The 21,896-nt window shown below is 40.8% G+C and overlaps 1 protein-coding gene across 2 annotated transcripts in view; it reads left to right on the forward strand.

The window, feature by feature from the left end:
* CDH11 (cadherin 11) overlaps positions 1 to 21,896 on the forward strand; it is an 85,909-nt gene that overhangs the window by 26,842 nt on the left and 37,171 nt on the right. For both annotated transcript variants that reach the window (XM_027718337.2, XM_027718339.2), the window contains exon 2: positions 17,742 to 17,870. The gene's annotated coding sequence lies outside the window, so the exon portion shown is untranslated. The remainder of the gene's footprint in view (positions 1 to 17,741; positions 17,871 to 21,896) is intronic.

Consider the following 21,896-nt stretch of genomic DNA (forward strand, 5'->3'; position numbering starts at 1 on the left):
GGAACAGCACAGCAAGGACATGGAGCTGCTGCAGAGAGTCCAGGGGAGGCACCAGGATGAGCAGAGGGATGGAGCAGCTCTGCTGGGAGGAAAGGCTGGGAGGGTTGGGATTGTTCAGTCTGGAGAAGAGAAGCTTTGGGGTGACCTGACTGTGGCCTTGCAGGGCCTGAAGGGGCCTGCAAGAAAGATGAAGAGAGACTATTGACAAGGGCTGGGGTGACAGGACAGGGGGAATGGCTTCCCAATGACAGAGGGCAGGGTTGGATGGGATACTGGGAAGGAATTCTCGGCTGTGAGGGTGTTGAGGCCCTGGCCCAGGTTGCCCAGAGAAGCTGTGGCTGCCCCTGGATCCCTGGCAGTGTCCAAGGCCAGGTTGGAGGGGGCTTGGAGCAACCTGGGATGGTGGAAGATGATCTTTAAGGTCCTTTCCAACCCAAACCATTTTATGATTCTATGAAAATGTGTTGATTTGTTGCAATTAAGAATTTACAGTCAATATTTTCTGCCTCTGTGTTTGTGCAGAAGACAGTATACATTTTATGACTTTCAGAAACAGCTACAATGTTTTAAAAGTGAAAAAAATCATTACTAAATATTGATTTCATCAAAAGAATGGCTAATATATTAAGGCACAAACAAGTAGCTGCCAATGGAATTTATTCAACAGTCTTGCATTGACTTCAGCTGGAGATACATCAGGTCTGTATTAAACCGCATCAACTTAATTTCCAGTAATTTATTCTAGAATTGTATCTTTTAATAACGCACTATGGATATGTTTAATATAAAAGTAATTTTGTATATATATATACTTGATTTTTAAGGTATTTTTTAATAGAATTAGTTAACTTTTTTACAAGGATTCATTCAGTGAGGGTCATCCTGATTTTGCATTTGCAGTATGTTCATGTGACAGTTAAACACTAATGTATTAATTGAAAATTAGTTAATTTCGCCAAAATACTCATCAAACACCTGTGTATGTCATCAGCTTTCCTCACCTCAGTAGCTTGCACAAGGTCACTAACTTGCATTGTTAGTGCAATTGTGTTTATTCTGAGTTTTTCTGGGAGCCATTCAATGTATTTTGAGTTGTGTTGATGTGATGCACAAGTAATGTGATAACCTTCCGTTTCCTAAATGGATGTGCACTTCCTTGAGGAGCTTTCTGACAGGAATATTAGCAATGATGAGTTGAAAGTCTGCTGTGAATAGTTACACAAAATATGCCGTTTCAGCAAATGCACAGGATAATCTGAATTCAAGGAAATATTTGCAGATATAGCATCTGAAAAGTGCATGAATGTGATCGAAATGTTTTAATATGAAATGAATATTTAAAGATACATTGGCAATATTTGCATAGGTTTTATAATTGCTCACAGGTGTATCAGGCTATCTTCAATATCTTGTCATGTGAAAGAGGAATGAATTAGTTAGGAGGAAGTAGATAAATGTAGAAACAAACTCCTGTTCTTTCAGAGGATTGGAGTTAAGTTTCCCTCATGCAACCAATTGCTGGAGTTGCATCCCGGAGTCCAAGGTACAGCTGCTCATCTCTTGTCAGACAGGCAGCAGTGAAATCCTCTATTCTGCAGCATAATCACAGGGTCATTAGGGGTGCAAAAGATCTCTGAGACAATCCATTCCAACCCTTCCCCCAGCACCACCACCATGTTCCCCAGTTTCCCACCTGGCACACTGCTCTAAGCTGAGACCTTTCAGAAAACCCTCAGACCCCACAGGGAATTGTAGGACTCCCTCACAAATAGAGCCTCGCTGTTCCATACTCCTACTGTTATCTTTTCACTTGTTTATACTCTCCAGATCCAGAACTGAATTCATAATTTCTTTGTTCTACTTGAGAAATTGATTTGTAGACTCAAGAATCGAACAGGCTTTTTTTATTCACACTGGGGTACTTGAAGTATTTGCACTGTTTGCCCTACTCAAAGATAAAAATGGACTTGTGTGTCTTGCCCTCTATCAAGAATATGAATTTCATTATAAAATTTCTTTACAGTTCCCAGCTTTAATCCCTGTCCACCCTTGCCATTGAAGGCACCAGAAAGTTTGCAACTGAGTCTTCCTGATGCTCTTTGAATACACAGAACTTATTTTTAACCTTTTAGTTATTGTTACAAGCTGATGGCTTCAGCTCTCTAATTGCATTTCCTTACTGACACAGTCCCTTTTATTCATTGTTTTGTTATTTTTCCTGCACTGCTGATATATCTTTTGATCCACCCAGCTCACATATTTTTAAGCTTGGAATTCAGCTTCAAAGTTGGGCACTACTGCATTAGACTGTTTGTTTTCAGCTTCTAATTTTTATTTGCTGCATCATATGAGCATCTGACCAATATCTTTGCAGCTATTTCCATCAAGGATACAAAATTCTTTATACCGTGCAATGTGTCTTCTATAGTCAGGACCTTTCATCATTGTCTAATTCAACTTTTAAGCACAAATCTTCCCGTTCCTAAGTGCTAAGATTTATTATGTGGAAGCTGAAAGTCAGCGTGTTTTTTGACTAGGTTTTCTCTGAAGTCACTGGTACTTTCTCATAGAGATCTGTGTTTGCCTGGTTGTGATCATTGCTGAGAATTGGATTCTGAAATTCAGATTTTACCTTCCCTGAATGCCTCGTGCATTTTATTATCAAAGAGTTTAGAATAAAAGGTAATTTTGCATAAAGGTTAAACATAAGTGGGTAACTTTCAGGAAATGTCAACTTAATTTCAGCAAAATTATAGAAACTTTTTTTGCAAAGCTTTGTAGGATGGAACGTGCTCTGTTTCTTAAGGGCTACACAGTTTGCAACATTTTGGCCAGTGACCTCTAACCAAATTTGGATGTCATTTTGGTTGAGAGTATGAAAGTTGGATAAAAGTAACTTGACCTTGAAGTTTTATTCGCATCTTTTATGTGTCCACAAAATTTGTAATGACAAAAGTTTGTCCTCTGATTCTTTTTAAATTTCAGAATATTCAATGCTTTTCCAGTCTATAATTGGGTTAAAATAAGACATATAAACAACTTTTATTCATCTGGTTGAGGGCACAGGCAATGACCTAACCTTGTCTGCTGCCAGCTGATGAACCCCTAAGGAGGTGCATGTTGAAGTGTGCTGCCTCTTTTAAACTTCTTCATCCAGATGTTGTGTTTATTTGTGCAATACACTTGTTAAATTTAGATGTCTTTGGTTTTCCCTCAGAATTTCTATAAAATTTCTCTATCCATCTCAATCATTCATACATGAATTTCATACAAATATTTTCAGCAAAATAGTCTTGGGTTCCTTCTGAGGCTTCACAATGTTGTTCAAAAGCAGAGGGATAGCTTGTCTGACCACTCCTAGTTCATACTGGTTCATGTGTTAGATTAGATATTAGTTAACAGAATGTTGTAGGAATGGTGAAATTTCTGGATTAGGTCTTCCTTTTAAAAACATGCCTGTTCTATATTTTGGGGGAAAAATATTTTTAACGAAGAATGGCTCTTGTATCTTTGTTTTTTGTGCAAGATCTTCCATTTCAGCTGCTTAAATTACTCATTTTAAATACTCTACTATACAACTAATAGACAAGATTGTGATGTATTTAATAGCATGGAAGGGGAAAGAGGGGCAGGAGCTCCTTTGTTTGTGGGCTGTAATCACAGAATCCCAAAATGGTTTGGGTTGGAAGGGACCTTAAAGCCCATCCAGTTCCACCCCCTGCCATGGGCAGGGACACCTCCCACTAGCCCAGGTTGCTCCAAGCCTGAAAGGGACCTGGGGGTACTGATTGACAGGAAGCTCAACATGAGCCAACAGTGTGCCCAGGTGGCCAAGAAGGCCAATGGGATCTTGTCCTGTATCAAAAATAGCGTGGCCAGCAGGACCAGGGAAGTGATCCTTCCCCTGTACTCTGCGTTGGTGAGGCCACACCTTGAGTATTGTGTTCAGTTCTGGGCCCCTCAGTTCAGAAAGGATATTGAGGTGCTGGAGCGGGTCCAGAGAAGAGCAACAAGGCGGGTGAAGGGACTGGAGCATAAGTCCTATGGGGAGAGGCTGAGGGAGCTGGGGTTGTTTAGCCTGGAGAAGAGGAGGCTCAGAGGTGACCTCATCACCGTCTATAACTACCTGAAGGGAAGTTCTAGCCAGGTGGGGGTTGGTCTCTTCTCTCGGGCACTCAGCAATAGGACAAGGGTGCACGGGCTTAAGCTCCGCCAGGGGAAATTTAAGTTGGATATCAGGAGAAAATTCTTTACAGAGAGAGTAATCAGGCATTGGAATGGGCTGCCCGGAGAGGTGGTGGATTCACCATCCCTGGAGATTTTTAAACGCAGATTGGACGTGGCACTGAGTGCCATGATCTAGTAAGTGGACTGGATTTGGACCAAGGGTTGGACTCGATGATCTCGGAGGTCTTTTCCAACCCAATCGATTCTATGATTCTATGATTCTAAGCCCCCTCCAACCTGGCCTTGGACACTTCCAGGGATCCAGGGGCAGCCACAGCTTCTCTGAGCAACCTGGGCCAGGGCCTCCCCACCCTCACAGGGAAAGATTTCTTCCTTATACCCCACCTAAACCTGCTCTCCTTCAGTTGACACTGGAGGAAGCAAGCAGTGAAGAAAAAGGGGCTGCACAGGCCTTACCTCCATCCCTGCTGCAGCTCAGTCCAGCTGGATCAGGGGTGTTCCCAGAGAGGTTTTGGGGAAGTTGAACATTGTACTGCCCTTTGTTCATGGCTTGAGACAAACCTCAGCTCAACTCTCAGTGTGCAATGTATTTTTTTCTAACAGTGAGACATAAAGAGTGCCAGTGAGTGACGTATTGTGCCTTTGTTGGGAGCTGACTAGAACAGTGTTAGCTGAATAACAAGGCAAAGCCTTGGAAATCCCATTTTTCTGCTTTGCAAATGCACATGTACTGCTATTGAAACATGCGAGAACCCAATTAATTTAATCTCGTGGTTCAAAATGCCAAAGGTTCTGTGTCCTTTAGCAAGTTTGAGAAATAATCTTCATTTCATTACTCAAATGATCTCTTCTTTGTTGTCCCCTTTTCACATCTAAATACGCATCAAATCTGTTGGATCTGCAACCCCAGATCAGGGTATTATTTGTGTGGAGGACAGTAGAAAACATTGTGAAGTATTTCCCACAACCAGCTCAGTGGATAAGCTTCTGTTGCTTTAAAAATATAATGTGAAAACTATAATGAGAAAAGTTTGGACTTGGGCCAAAAAATTTAAAACCTTTATGATGGATTAAACTGTTTTGCAACTAAATACCACTTTTCTCTGAAACAACCCATTCCCTCATGCAACTAAATACTGCCATATGCTTAAATTCTTGCAGGCCTCCTAAGGCTGACCCAGAAGAAATGTCAACAAATGTTTGTGAGTCCTTGTGGCCTTGTAACATTTTCTTTAAAAAGTGAAGAATGGAACAGCAGGAGCTGTAACACTCCCACAGAACAGACATATGAAGGCATATGGCTAACATGGGAGCCTGCTGGCTCTTCAAAGCTTCCTGGCTTCGTTCTTAAGGCTCCTTTTCCTTTTTTTTTTTTCCTCAAGACAGCTAAAGTTGTATTTCTGTTTCACAAGTTGCTCTGTTCTACTCAGAGCTGAGTTAGGAAGCCTGGGGTCCCACAGGGCCCCTGCTGGGCCATGGGAGAGGTGGCAGAGGGTTCTTAAAGGTGGCAGGGGGGAAATCCAGGTACAGTGGGATGGGGTGGCCCCTGGGACTGCTCCTGAGTCGGGATGTCCCTTCAGCATCTTTAGACTGTCACTCACCCGAGCTGGGCACGTCCCTGAGGGGTGTGCAGACAGCCTTTCACCCCAAACACACAGGAGCCTGGAGAGCAGCCTCCTCCCTGCCTGCATAGTTCCTAGGAAAGTTTTCTGTATAGCATAACTCTAATGCTGACTCTATTTTTTAAAATTGCAATAAATTATATTTGCTGAAATGAACCAAGAGGTTGCACTTAAGTTTCATTGCAGATGTGGATTTATTACATTTAACTATGAGGTTTGAGTTTGCTGGTATGGGGGAAGGTCTTCAAATGCACAGGATGACAAGTTTTTTCAAAGTCAATGTGATTTAATCACAAAAACTTCAGAATTCTGATAGAATTTATGCTCCCAAATACCTTTGATGTTTTGGATTATTTTTCATCCTCCCTGTAAATGTCCTTTCCTTCCATTATTATTTTTAATTGACTCAGTTACTCAGTGCTCACGATTGAAAGACATCCTACAGTGCCTGGTTTGCCCTGGTGCTGCGCAGATGTCTGGGCTTCCCTGCTCCCATCTACATTTATTCCTTTGATGCAGCTCCAGATCTTGCTCTGAAACTTGTGACTTTTGCTCAATTTTGTTTCAGTCCGTTGTACAGTGCTTTAAAGCACGAAATCTTGCCTTCTTGAATTACAACCATGTGTATTTCTCAATACCACAAGATATTTCTCCACAAAGTATTTGGAAGATAATTTATGTAACTGCTCATAAAATTATACTATCTTGATGTGGGGGATTGTTGAGGTTTATTTTCTCATATGTGGCTGGGGAAGTTCCTGTGCCCTGAAAAATAAAAACATAAAACCAGGACTTGAACAAAATACAAAATATAAAAGGAAGAATCCAACATTTAGTGTGGTTTCTGTGGTTTATTCCTCATGCTCTTTCTCTGGGCACTGTAGTTACAGTAAAAGGAAAACAATAATGTAAAAACAATGAACATTTTGCATGAGATTGACAGAATGAATAATTAGATTTCTTTTTTTAAAAGGGAGTGGGAAAGCTTATTATTGCCATTTGAAATGTCTCAAATGAATTTTCTGAAGTGTTCAGCCATAATTTAGCATGCAGAATGCTGTCTGTTAGAAAGGGCTGCATTATAATTACCATTGTTGTGAATACTGACTGGAGAATCAGCAAGGTGTTGAAGCCAAGTTGTCCACACTCTCAGGTAAACTCCTTAGGTGGCTTGTTTCCATAGAACTCAGGCTGACACTTTCTGAAAACAAAATAACAGGTTTGTTTAGGTATGTCGAGTTGTCAAGTGCTCACAAGTCTCACGAACTTGAAGATGAATCCAAAGACATGTGTATCTATTTTTGTTGTACAAATAGAGAGCTCAGCAACTGCACATTAAATGTGTAATAGCCTTATTGTGGCTCATTTCCATGGCATACATATGGAAAAAGGCTGTTTCCCTGAAGTAATAACTCTATGGCTACATCAGTCCAGTTTTAGGGCGTCCAAAGGAGGGACACGGAGATGGGGAAGGGCCTTGATCTGAAGGCGTGTGAGGACACTGAGGGCACTTGGTGTGTTCAGCTGGAGCAGAGGAGGCTGAGGGGAGAGCTCAGTGCAGTTCCAATTCCTGGGCAGGGGCAGAGGAGGGGCAGGGACTGAGCTCTGCTCTGGGGGGACCAGGGACAGCAGCCAGGGAATGGCTGGAGCTGTGTCAGGGCAGGCTCAGGTTGGATCTCAGCCAAAGGTTCTTCCCCCAGAGGCTGGTTGGGCACTGCCCAGGCTCCCCAGGGCAGTGGGCACAGCCCCAAGGCTGCCAGAGCTCCGGGAGGGTTTGGATGATCCTCTGGGGCACAGGGGGTGACTCCTGGGGATGGGCCTGTGCAGGGCCAGGGGTTGGACTGGATGGTCCTTGTGGGTCCCTTCCAGCTCAGGAGATTCTGTGATTCTGTGATTGTGAGAGTAAATTACTTACCTTCCCAGTGCCATTTTCAGATGCAGGCGTTAATTATTCTCTCCAGCTCAGTGGTGGAGCTGAGGGGCAGAGGGCACGTCCACAAAGCCTATTGCTGGCAGATGGAATCTCAGCCCACCGGAGCTATGCAAACATGTTTATCATCGTGCCAAATCTGAATTAGCAGCTCTGATCACAAGCTCCTATGCCTCTGCTCACAGGAGGACGTGGTGGGTTGGGCACAGTGTGCTCTTCTAACCACATTTATTCAGCTTCAACTCAGCTTGGAACTTGGGCGGAAAAAGCTCACATCTGCCAGAAATACACTGTGTAGATATTCCCAGCAAATCTGCCCAAGGCCACCCAGGAGGCTTAAGTTATGGCCTAGAATATTCTTCCATCCCTGTCCAATTCAGTTGTTACTGCTGTATGAAAATTATCCCCTTTATATTTTTTAGATAAGCTCTTGGCAAACAGACTTTTCCATGCTTCTGTGGAGAGCCACAGTTCTGCACAATCATGGCTCCTTTCATGATTATAAAGTTATCTTTGATTTTTACTAGGCATTAGAATCATGGCATCATAGAAGCATTAATGTTGGAAAAGCCCTCCCAGCCCATGGATCCCCCCTGTGCCCGATGCCCCCCTTATCCCCCAGACCAGAGCACTCAGTGCCACGGCCAGGCCTTCCTGGGACACCTCCAGGGATGGGCACTCCAAACCTCCCTGGGCAGCCCCTGCCAAGGCCTGACCACCCTTTCCAACAAGAAATTCCTCCTCCTGTCCAACCTGAGCCTCCCCTGGCACAGCTGGAGGCCGTTCCCTCTCCTCCTGTCCCTTGTTCCCTGGGAGCAGAGCCCGACCCCCCCCCGGCTCCCCCCTCCTGTCAGGGAGTTGCAGAGCCAGAAGGTCCCCCCTGAGCCTCCTTTTCTTCAGGCTGAGCCCCCCCCCCACTCCCATTTGGGTTATTGCCATATGCAATCTCCCTTTTTGACTGGATATATAAACACTGGGCATTCCTGAATGAGTCACAAAAGAAAAACACTGAAACTTAGAGAGTAGCTGCATTTTTGAAATATTTTAAATAGTGGAGAGAGGTTCTCAGCTTTCAGCCAATGTGGGCTTGTTTGTTTATTTGGAGTGGTTTTTTTTTTACTTTCATATCATCCTCATATTTTTGTAGATATAGCCTTTTTGCTGGTTGAATATGAGTTTGCTAGATGATTGCTAGTGGTATTCTGGAGCTCACTGTTATTTAAAGCCACTGTATAGCACCTAGGACTGTCTCCATCAGGCAAAACCCATCGATATAGTAATCTTTTCCTAATTATGCAGTTTTTCCAGAAGATGCAGAGCATTTGCTCTGTTATTGTTTGGTTATGTGTATTTCTACTTCACAATCGTTGTTTTGAAGAAACCTCATAATGCACTCGCTCATAGCTCATAATAATTACACTGCAGAAAATTAAAGCCTTGGTGGTATTTGGGAGGCATAATGAAGAGCGTAAACATGTTAAATATTAATATCATTGACTATTCTGGTTAATTTGGACTGTGAAGTTCAGTGTTACAAGCACTTCATTACCTGATGCAGCTGAAATATGTGTCTGTGTTTATGTTTCAGTTCTCAAGAACAAATTGGGAGGCTTGTTACCAAAAACAAATAACTCCATAAAAAATAGAAATAAATTGTAATTTCTGGAGTGGAATACCCTGAAATGTAGGTAGTAGAAAATCATATCATTCTTGCTAAAAATATTACTGAAATTCTGGAAATCTGTATGGGTTGTGAGTAGAAAATGCACACCAGGTATCGTGAGATGCTCCTGGTCTTTCCAAGTTCTTTGCTTACTCCATGATATTTAGATGTATCTCTAATTACCATTTCTTAAAAATTACATACTCTTGAGGATTGTATCCAAACACCAGTTGGTCAGTGTTGTTCAGTCCTGAAAACTGAAATGTACCACTTAAAAGGCTTTTTTTTTGAATCATCAATGTTTAGCTTATCTCTCTGCATTTTTAAGCTTTCTTTGGTCAACACCTAGAGACTGTTTCATGGACAAATTAATGTGTTTGGCATTGCCTTGTCCTTGATTGAGAAGCCAAGTGTAATGTCCTTTGAGGAAATACAAAAGAAAATGAGGAAAAGACAACTAGGAAAGACAGAAACAGGATGCCTTTTGGTTGACCTAAAATGAATTTACTATCCATTTTCCCTTCCTTCCACCCTCCCTAGAGCTAGACAAGCCATGACCTGTGCGAGTCTGGGAGGAGAATGGAGTAGGAATAGGCAAAGAGATGTATTTGGTCCAGAAATAAAACTGAATTAAAACTTTTTTTAAAAGCTTTACAAATGTTTGAAGAGTCATTGCTGCATTTGCAATAGGCTCCCCAGAATGAATCATGTGTCTTCCTGGGATCACAGGGATATTCAGAGAGTTGAATGAGGCACACGGAAATTCAGAAACGTCAGATCTCTGTGGTGACTTTGAACAACTCTTCTTTTCTTTATTTATTAATAAAAGGAAGGAGGTAGGGAAAAAATGTCCCTGAGACCAAAGAGTTCAGTCTCTCTTGAGTCTCTTGGACAGATTCTGAGCTATTCTTCTTTATGGTATCTCTGATGTCTCAGAATTGTTCTTTCTTGGGTGTCTCCAGTGGACTTGGAACCAGCAGGATGATTTTTTAGAACATTTATATAAAGATTTTTCGAAAGGTTAGTTGAATTTATTTTCTGTGCTGAGTGTCCCCTACAGCTTGACTAATGGGGGCATTCAGCTTATACTTGAGTGGCTCTCAATTTTTACATTTTTTTTAGGTCACTAGAAGAGATTGATAAAAGAGAGCAGAAGAAAACCAGAGGAAAGAAATAGAGAACAACCTACTGAAATTGGTAGCAGAGAAAGATAATATAAATAGAGCCCCAAATGCTAGTGAAGACAGTCTGCTCTGGAGGAAGGATCTGGCCACTCGTGTTTACAGAATCACAGAATATGCTGAGTTGGAAGAGACCCACAGGGATTGTTGAGTTTAGTGGAAGAAAAGCACCAAAGAATAGTAAAAAGGCAAGGGGAGGAAACAAACTAGAAGAAAAAAAGCAACTGTAAGGAAAATTTGCCATAAAAATCTTTCTCTGGTGACAAGCTCCAATCCACAGTGTCTGACATCTGCAGCTGGTGGAAGCTGAGTTCCAGCACGACTTAGAAGGCTTTGGAGCAATTCTGTTTTCCTCTTGCAAAGGGACTAACTGATCTGGGTTGCTTTGCATGCATAACATTTTTCTAGGAGAGGACTTATATGTACCTTTTACTGGTGGTGGTTCAAGAACACGTTTGAGATTATCTGCTAGACAACAAATATGAAAAGTCAGGTTTTGGAGTACAAATGAAGTACTTTTCCCACATGTAAGGAATTCAAATTACATACAGCGTGGTACACAGAAATATTTGTTTATGCATGAAAAAATGGTATATATATTAATTTTTGTGCATATATATCTATATAGGCATATATGTACAAAAAATATGTAGCTACTTGCTGTGGGTCCTCTTCTAAATTTAGTATTTAGAAGAAACTCAGAGAAGTTGGAAACATTGAAACAGAGGGCTTGATTTATGATATTTAAAATGACAGAACATACCTGCCTCCAGGCCTCCCAATCCACTTGTATTCTTAGTACCTGGATAGGATGGGACTGGAGCAGCATGAAGCTAATTAATACAGACTTTATCCTCAAGGGCCTGGTGTTTGCCTCCAGGCCCTTGTGACCCAAAAGCAAGAAAAGGTTGATAAAGTCATATTGTACTGGGGGAGCACAGGATCTGGGTGCTCATGTGACTTGCAGGGGCTAATTTGTTCCTTGTGAGCCCACACAAACCTTTTGTGTACTGATGTTTAATTTGGCCTCAGATGGATGAGGCTCTAGTGTGCAGTCTGTTAACATTCTGCAAAGCATTTAGATGTATTTTTATTTCTCATGAGAGCTCACAGCTACTCTGTTTTTAGTTTCATTTCTGCCATGATTTGTGGCCTTCAGCTCTCAATGTTCAGGATGCTCGATGACTTTTCCACGCGCCGTGTTTGGCACCGGCCAGTGCCTCCTCTCCCTGCTTGTGGCTCTGCAACCTGCTCAGTGTTAGTCAGCACTCAACAGCGTGGAGAAGGGATGGGAATATCAAGGGGGAATGTTTTGGGAGAGTATAATGTAAAATCAGAATAGTTCATAAGAAAGAGAAGCAGGTTGATCAAAACCTGTCTGAACAGAACCTTGTTTGTGTGAAACTGTCTCTGCAGCTCTTGTGTTTTGTCCTTTTCTTGTATGTCCTGCCTTCCACAAGTCGTCATTCTGAGTGGCAAGGTCCTTTCCTTCTGGAGGAAGGGACAAGATAGTACAATTCTTTGATTCAAAACCTGTTTTCAAGCCTCATTTTATGTCAGGCTTCTTATGTAAATCGTGTTGAAAACTTCGCTTCTCCAGGACTGAACTCAGAGCTGTGGGATACAGACATTAACACCTTCCTGCCTCAGAACCAGGAGGGGATAAAAATCATGTCAAGCATTCAAGTACTGAGGTGGTGAAAAGCAGAAAGAGAGGAACTCTTGCCTTGTCCCCGCATGAGGGACACCTTTGGCAGCTGCAGGTGCTGTGGGTGCTCCAGAGAGAACACAGCACAGTGCAAACACCCCCCAGGCTCTGAAGGGTGGTCAGTCAGAGTTATTTACCCCGGCCTGCTAAAAGACCCTGTAATTGCATGGGTATTTATAAGGCAGATTATACAAGATTACCTTTTTTTTCTTTCTGATGCAATTCTTGCTCTTTGTTTTGTTCTCTTCCTTTGCACCATCTTTCAGCATTACATGGTCATCCTCAAAGTGTCCGTAGAGATCCTGGTCATGCTCTAATTTCAGCTATGGACATTAATGAAATGACAGCCTTAATAACCTAAATTAACATTGAATTTGGTGCTGCTTTCAGTGGTGGAGTTGGACTAGGCGACCTCCAGAGCTCCCTTCCCACCTAAATTATTCTAGGCTGCTGTGTTGGTTGCTGCATGTGGGATTCACATTCCTTGGTTTAGCTGCCTCTATAAGTAGAAAAAGATTCTCCCGGAAGGTGATTCCCAGCATAAGCTTATTTAGATGCCAAGATAATAACTTGCAGGAGCAAATTATATACACCAAGGACACCGTTCTCCTGGTCAAGGCCCCCAGATCCATGTTCTCTAGCAGGACTAAATGCCTATTGTGCACTAAGAGACTTAAACTTCAGTGCAGACCCATTTTTTTATACCTGAACAGAGACTACCCACTATATAAAAATAGGGTGTGCTTGTGTGCCATGTAGTAGGAACTAGAATAAAACTGAGAGCTGGCAGGAAACAGATTTTGTTGAAGCTGTGTTCCTGAATTGCAAATTGCCAAAATGATCAGAATAACTTCATGCAAATTATATTTATACAGATGATACAGCTTCAGGAGAGAGGGGAGTTTGGGCACTGCACAGCACAGAATAGCAAACATCAAAAATGACATATGGGAAGTCAAGTTTAAACTTCATGTTAAATCAGAACTTGTGCCTACATCTTTAGAACAGTTAATTATTCACTGAGGAGAGAAGGTGACAGAAAAAATGGGGAAGCTCTGCACCCAAACAGTAGAGATCCTCAGCTGGCACATGGGAGCTCTGAATTCTGGTCTCTTTCCTCTGATTTTTATACTGATTAGTACGTTTTTCATGTGTGGAATGTTTTACAGTGGGTCTTTGTTTACTTTTAGAAATGGCTCCAAGGTTAAGTGGTGTGTGGCAGGGTCAGACTGCAAATTCATGGTAGAACCATGGAAAGCTCACATATTCCTAAATCTTGGGTTCTGCCTTGTGAGCTTAAACCTGCATTATTTGTATTTTTAATTGTGTTAGGTGCTTTCTTCTTGCATTTTACCAGTATTGTTGTTGTTTATTGTGTACATTCTGAATATTTTAGTATCTGTTTAATATGCAGGTTATAAATACCTGTATTTTTGTAGTCTGGGGAAAAAAACCTCATTCAGCCACTCAGTCCATTTGCCTGGGCTGTGTAAAAAATGCCTGGGCTGTGTAAAAAATCCATATTGGATTTGAATAAGTTTGAATCTCTTCAGGTTTTAATTCAGCTGTACAAATGAATCTGGGACTTCGAATATGGTCAAGTACCCTTTGCTTGAGCAATAATTTAGATTGATGATGTTTTCCTTCAGTAATACTTGGGCATGGTGTCAGTTGACTTTCCAAAAGCACTTCTCTAGCAAGCTATAATTAAATAACTTTGTGTGGAAACTTGAGGCAATGGAATTCTGACTATGTTAGAAATGCTTTTGGAAGTGTCATATATACAAGATATTTTAGGGTCATTTCTGTGATAGCTACCAGAATTTTCATTGGGCTTGAACAAAGTTGCAATAATCTGGCACTTTTTCTTTGCAACAACTGATCCCTGATGCTTTTGTATCTCTCAGTAACTGGGACCTCAACGTACATAGTTATAAATCCACAGTTTAAATCCTTTGATGACTATGAGTAATTTGTCTCTATTTCATTAAACTCTCACATATGTTCCCAAGTTTATTTCTGTAATTGCTCTTCTGGAAACATTTAATTTTAGGAGCACATTGGATACAATTTTGCTCCAGTCTGAGATCTTTGCAGATTTCTAATATTTTTCATCTCTTTTAGTGATAATGTACCTGGGTCTTTTTTATAGAGACAAATGTGTCAGCAGTGTAATTCCCTGCAATCAGGAAAAGGGAAAATGAAAATAAATAGAGGTTCAGGGTTGTTTTGGGTTTCCTTGATATAAATCTCATATTTTGCATGCTCTGTGATTGTATTAGTTTATTCACTTTGCCAAACAGCCCGCAAAGCTGTGAATATTTATTTAGTGCTGTTCCTAATAGTTTTTCTAATAGGGAATTATTTTGCTACAAAGAAAGACATTTGTAAATGAAGCAGATAAGCCCTTTGGCAGACAAGGAGTGTTTTGTTCAACACAAGAATTCTATTGTCCACTGCTTTAGTTGTCAAGTGCCTGGGGAGCCCAGGATTTATGATGATGTTACAATGGCCCTTTCAGAGGGGACTCTAAGAAGCTGTGAGATTCCGTTCCTCTGCTTTTCAGACTTTCAAATCTTTTTATCATGCGAGAACAATGCAGGATTCAGCTGCTGCTTGGGCCCAGCACTGCCCATTTCACATCAGGCATTGTGCAGTAATTACCATAGTGACAATGCCTGGGGGGCCTTTTCCCCTCCAACCAGCAACATTTCCAAATTGTTCGAGTTGTCACTTTGCATAAACCAGCTCTGCAGCCACGGCTTCTTTTACCCCCCCAAAAATCTTGTTGGGCTTGGTTTGATTTAAAGTGCCACTGTGGCAAATCTATTTGGGGCATTGGAACAGTTTAATGGAGGGGTTTTTGCGTTTTCTTGTAATTATAGTTGGGCTTTGAAACAGCCTTCTGTAAATAAAGAACTTGGGGCTTTTTTGGCTTTTCTCCCTTTTGTAAAGGTTATAGAGTAATTAGAACTACATTATTGAAGGCATATTCAGCTGCGGCAGAAAATGAGAAAATAAATCCATATTATACAGTAAATAATAGGCATCCGATAAATAAAATAACGATAGTAAATAAATAGGTATCTGATACCTATATATCAATTAATCAGCTAAACTGTTTTGCCTGCTATAGTAATCATTCAGCCGTCTTAAACCACGTTTTTCATGAAAATTGATATCTGGAGGAGTTTCTCCTTGCTTGATGTTAATATGAAGATTTATCTACTTCAAATAATGGTTAGTGGTACAAAAAATATTGATTTGTAAGCCCTGATATCTGTTGAAATGCAGTGTAACTGAAGAATGGAGCCTGTACTTGAGAGTAAAATTATTATTTGTTATTTGAGGCTTGGAACAAGATGATCTTTAAGGTCCCTTCCAACCCAACCCATTGTGTGATTTACGTGGTCACTTCACTGGTGGTCAGGTGTTTGCACAGGGAAAAGCTTCACAGTGTAGCAGGCCAGGTTGAGGACTGGCAGGATTTTTTATCAACCATTTGCTGCTTTTAAGAGCAAAACCAGAGCTCATAAAATTAGACCACAGGGATATGTAAGAGATATTTTAGAAATACTTATCCAAGCAACTTCAAATGCCTTGAGCATAAAGGAATCTTGAGCTGCAAAGTCATCCATAAAGATGTTGTTGTCTGTAAAGACACTGAACAAATTATCAAAATGAGAGAGTTTATTCAGTTTTAGTCTTTCTTTCCATTAATTCATCTGAATTGTGAATTAGTTATAAAGGGTCCTTTTTGGAAAAAAACAAACAAACTTGCTTGCAAAATGAGCATAGTTTAAAATGCCATAGGTACTTCAAAGCAAATTGCATAAATGTGTTGTATGTGTGGAGTATTTTTATAAACCAAGGGATTTTATATTAGTGACTCAGTCATCACATAAATGATTATTTCATAGAGCAAAATTCACTTTCTAGGAATGTGGTTTTTTATAGAACATGAGCCCAAATTTTTAAAACAGTAAGTCAGCATATCTGCAGCCACGAGTGGCCAGAGAAGCCACATGATTTTATTTCTTTCCTTCGTGGGATAAGTGTGAAATATGGTTTTGCAATATTGAATATTACCTATTCAACCAATGCCTGCCTATTTTGTTTCTCTACACTTTTGCTGGGAACTTTGAAATTTGGCCTGTGCTGCTGAACTGGTTTTTTGCAATTAAAACTTGATTGCTTTAACGGGGGTGAAAAGTGGGTATAAAATGGAGGATTGGTATAGACCAGACAACAGTTAAACACTGAAGAAAATTACTGACTTTGGTGTATCGACTCAAGTTGCAGAGACTATTTTTCAATAATTTGTCCTAGAAATTTTCAGTTATTAAATCTGAAAGTACCGGGGAATCCACCCTGGTTTCCTTGGTAAGAATGAATCTTAGTCCTAGAATTCATTTAGTGCCGTTTAAGAATCTATCAAAGTCTCAAATGGGCATCATAAATACAGTGTCTACACCAGAACTTAACAACAGATCACACTGAGTATTTCCATGTCATTCAGTCACATTAAATATATTTTATTTATATCTTACTTGTAGAGGAACATGTTCTCAGAAACACACGGGGTGATGAAAGACTGTTCTGTGAACTGAGCATTCTTAACTTACTCATTTAAATTCGAGAAAAGACTTGCCTCACCTCCTAAGAAATGACTCAGCAGGTTTCCTTTTGTTTCTGCACCCTTTTTACAGCCTGGTTCAAATTCTTGACCCTTTTAGGAAAGAATTTTAACCACCAAAACAAGTATAGATGAACTTCTTACAGGCAGAGCCATCTCTTGCTTGTTTCCTTGTTTAAAATGCTTTAGTCCAGATATTTTTTTTTTCCTACTGTAGTACAGTTCTACTTCCTACAATAATTGACTCCCTTCTCCATCATAATGGTAAAAACACTAATTTCCTAATATGCCTTCAGAGCACTTAGAAATGTTCAAAGCACATTTTGTTGGTTGATGGCATCTGCAGCAGTTACTTTTCTTCACTACAGTGTGTCTTGTGTTGGATAATTTTCCCAGAACAGACTTTTTCCCTAGAACTCAGTTTTTTGGGATTTTTTTCAGGAGATAACAAAAAAGATGTGAAAGAATTTTGATATGACCTCAAGCATTTTAGTTATGGGAACATTCTGGCAATAGTTTGTTAAATGTCCAAGACCAGGTTGGACAGGGCTTGGAGCAACCTGTAATAGAAGGTGTTCCTGACCATGGCAGGGCAGGATTTGCTTTAAGGTCCCTTTCAACCCAAACCATTCTGTGACTCTAAGGTGAAGACTATTTACTAATTTTCTCCTTGAAATTATAAGAAGCATTTAGTTGCTTGTCTTTAGGCTCTTTTTAGGCTGCTATGATAGTTTATAGGGTAGACTTTAGTTTCCTTTTATTATGGTACCACCACTGCATTGGATTTCTAATGGACTTTCTCCTTGTCTGCAGCCAGCGTTGAAGTAGTGGGTCCGTGGCAGCAGAGACCTGACACCTGCAGTGGCTCCCAGTCTCATTGGGTGGATTTCAAATGTGTGGAATATGCTACGTCAACTGGCAACAAGTTTCCAGTGGGTGAAGGTAAGTCCTGCGTCCATCTTTTAAGTCCTCCATCTTTGAGGGAGGTCAGATATCCATGGCTGTCTCATTCTTGTGCTGGCTGCAGTATTTGTACAGGGGAGGGAACGCTGAACCTCACTCAGGGTGTGCTGCCTGGCAGGTTTCTCGTGCCTCAGAGGGTTTCTCCAGTGCTCTCTGTGTCACTCAGGAGAGCTGATGCTGCAGGACACTGACCATGCCGTGCATGGAAAGCACAGTTTGAGAAAGTGCGTTTTTGGGATCATGTTGGTTTAATTTCTTGTTTAAAGCACTGAAGAACAGAAATGTCAGATTTTTTCTAATATTTAGGTTTACAGCTAGAATTTATCAGTCAAAAAGATTCATACTTTTCTTATTCTAGCGAGATTAATTCCATATTTGGTTTATTTCTCTGATATTTTGTGCAATACCACTGAGCTGAATCTAACTGCTTAGACTTGGGTTAGGAAAAGAATGTAGTGGGTGAAAGCTTCAGAGAAGGTGGAAAGTGTGGAAATAGAGCAGTACAAGAAACTCTAGACTTAACAGTAGTTGTATCTGCTGCTCTGATACCTTTAATTTTTCAAATCCTCTGTGACTTTCAGTCGTGCTATTAGTGTGATTCCACAGAGGTGAGAATTGCCCACTTACAGAAATGCCCATGGTATTCTTTTTTTAAATTAACACAGAAACAGATTAAGTGAAATAGATAGTAAATATAGAAACAGTACCATTTTTATGGAATCAAAGGCATGATCCCATCTGAATTGTCGAGGATAAGAAGTGCAAAGCCAGGTTGTTAAAGTCTCTCTGTAGCTGACTCAGGTTTTGCATTCAATGAACTCAAGTCCTGCTTGACAGACACTGCATTTCTGTGGACATGCCCTTGAATGACAATAATCTTGTTTCCAGCAGCCGAGCGGCCCGTGCACTTAAACACCCTGTGAGCGGCTCTGTAGGTTTGTGTTTGCGGCACCCTCTGACTCGTTAACGGGCAGCAGTGAGGCTGAACGTGACAGTGACACCAACAGCAGCCAGGTTCACGCAGCCCCTGGGCTCCTGAGGAAGAGCTCAGCTTGGAAGATTCTGAGCCTGTCTGAACACAAAGGCCACGTTTTGCAAACAGTGCTCAGCTCTTGTTCGGATGCGGCTTTTCAGTAGAATTCTAAAGAGGGTGTGGTTTGAAGGCTTCCTGACTAAGTTTCAAATTCATTTATGGGTATCAGGAAGACAGCAAAAATACCTGAAATGAGTTCTGCATTCAGGTTCTCTGGTCTCTGCTCCATGCACAGTTACATGCATTTTCTCACCACTGTTTCAGTTTGCCTCTTTTGGTGTTTTCTTATGTCTCAGTTCATGGTTTAGTTCAGGCCTCTTTCTGCTCTACTTCGGAGCTACACTTCCAACTAAACTAAATTTTTACAAATTAAAGGACTGTGAGGGATAAGCTTAAAGGAAAACATGAAGGTCCATCCCTGTCACTAGTGTATGAGATAAGTGAATTCAACAATCTGGGTCCCTACTCCAGTTTTTTTCATGCCTTATCTGCAAACCTGTTGTGTCTTTTCTCATAGACTTTTTTACATATCAGGGTTAAAGTAAATAATTTCTGAAAGAAAGCTTCCTGCAGAGTAACTGTGGGATGTTCCCTCTGCTTGGGGTGTGAAGTGTCTCCCTGCAAAAGAGGAGGAACAAGAGCTGCTTTTGTTGATTATCATGTAAACCTGTGCATCCATATGCTTCCTAAATTCTCCTCCCTTCTTTTGAGGGATCTTTCTTAAATTACTCCCAGCTGTGCCTGTTCAGGAATGCAAATTTCCTGTTACAGTAGCTGGATAATCAAACAGTTGAGAAGGTAAAATATTCATGTTTAGCTATTGTTCTGGGACAAGGAGCAGCAGGACAGACAGCAAGGCCCTGCTGAGCTCTCTGGGAGCTGGAACACAGGCCAGTAGCCTCAGGAAGTGGGAATATCCCGACTAGAGGTTTCCTTCCTGTATAGCTTGGATTTTTTATACAGAAGTTCAAGAAAGACTGGTAGTAGGCAACACCAGATATATTTCCCTTCAGTTATGTTATTCTGAAAGCATTCTTTATGAATGAAGGGTCTGCAGGACCCAAAACAGAACAGTCTTATAGAAGCATGAAATGGTTTGGGTTGGAAGGGATCTTAAAGCTCAACTCATTCCACCCCCTGCCATGGTCAGGGACACCCTTCACTAGCCCAGGTGACTCCAAGCCCCCTCCAACCTGGCCTTGGACACTTCCAGGGATGGGGCAGCCACAGCTTCTCTGGGCAACCTGTGCCAGGGCCTCCCCACCCTCCCAGGGAGGAATTCCTTCCATATATCTCCCTTGAATTTCTCTCTGTCAGTGTGAAGCTGTTCCCCTTTGTCCTGTCACTGCAATTCCTGATGAACAGTCCCTCTCCAGCTTCCCTGTAGCCCCTTCAGGTACTGGAAGGCTGTGATGAGTTCACCATATAGGAAGAAAAACTGAAGTTCACTTACCGGCCATAAAAATCAGTGTTGTCTGATGTATACTTTACCTCTTTCTTGTCTAACATCTTTTTATTATTTGTTTTTAATAGAAAGACTATGGTAGGAAAACCATGCTATTCCTGGCATACAGGGCAGGTCTTGGAAGGAAATTGCTGTATAGTTTTGTTTCTGCACAAATGCCACGCGGAAAGAAGGTTGATTTCCGCCCGCAGAACTACAGCACAGAGCAGACACCTCATGTACCTGCAGGATCAGCTTATTACGTGTTTTTTAGGATGGATATTAGTAATCTCAATGAAATAGGCTCATATATGAGGGCAAAAGCTTTGATTTTAGTAAGATGACACTCCAAAGTAAATCGAATCCTGAAGTGGTTCTTAAAGAAGGGTCTGAGAGCGAACTGTTAAGAGTAAGACAGTCTCATTTCACACAGTCTGTGTAACAAGATGCAGTCTGAATTTATTACTTTTGCTCTTTGGTGATCTTCAAGACTTGCTTGAGCTAAAACACCTTTGGACATATTGTTAGAATAATTATAAAACAGATATCCTGGTCAAATAGATACCAAAGAAGAATGATTATTTTGTTAGAAATTACAACGACTTCAAAGACATCAACTGGGAAATATGTTCACAGTCCTGTCTCTTCTGGTCTCAATACCTCCTAACATGGAGGTATTTTAGATTTTCCTATCTGCTTTTAATAGAAAATTATTTCAATGAAGTACTATTGCCTTGAAAGAGTCTTGACTTCGTTGAAATGTGTAATTTGTTTTTGGAAGTAATTAACTTGTACCTGAACTGAAATTCAGGTCTTGGTGGCAAAAGGTTTGTTCCAGTTCAAATGCTGAAACCACTGAGTCATCAAACACTCATCTCTGCATTTTCCCAGCTCTCTGGGAAATCCCAGCCCTGTTTGGGCTGGGTGTGCTCTGCTCTGGAGCATTAAAAGGTTGATACATTGACTAAAAAACTCGCCAGAACTCCAATCACTTGTGAGACAAAATAACCTCAAATACTTGTGAGATCTGTGTTGTGATAAAATTAATTGCTAACAAAATGCCCATAATTACTTTAAAGGTGAGAAATGTGAACCAAAAGCTAAATCAAAGTCTTCCAGAAACAATTTTGATCAGAAATTATTAAGAAAACTTGCCAACCTAAACTATAAATCCTCTGTATAGTTGCTCACTTTGGGCTTCAATAATGATGATGATGATAGCAACAGTAGAAAATTTAACACATTCACCATAGGGTCTCCAAGAAAATAATACACACATCCAGGGCTAGAAAAAATAAACACAAGAGAAATTAAATAGTGTGTCTTGCACATTTATATTACATACAAAAATTGATTGCTGTGTACTCAGCCATTCAAGTTTCATATGCAACAAAAACCGTCTTGAATTCTACTCAATTGTTAGTTTGCTGTTTCAAAAATGAACATATCCTGTATGCTATTAAATGAATCAAAATTTAGTGTATTTAATTCTTTTGAGGTATTTAACCAAGCCAATTCGTGCACTCTT

This window comes from Pipra filicauda, unplaced genomic scaffold (genome assembly GCF_003945595.2).
Source record: "Pipra filicauda isolate LSUMZ 115617 unplaced genomic scaffold, ASM394559v2 scaffold491_size440573_pilon, whole genome shotgun sequence".
Taxonomy (NCBI): Eukaryota; Metazoa; Chordata; class Aves; order Passeriformes; family Pipridae; genus Pipra; species Pipra filicauda.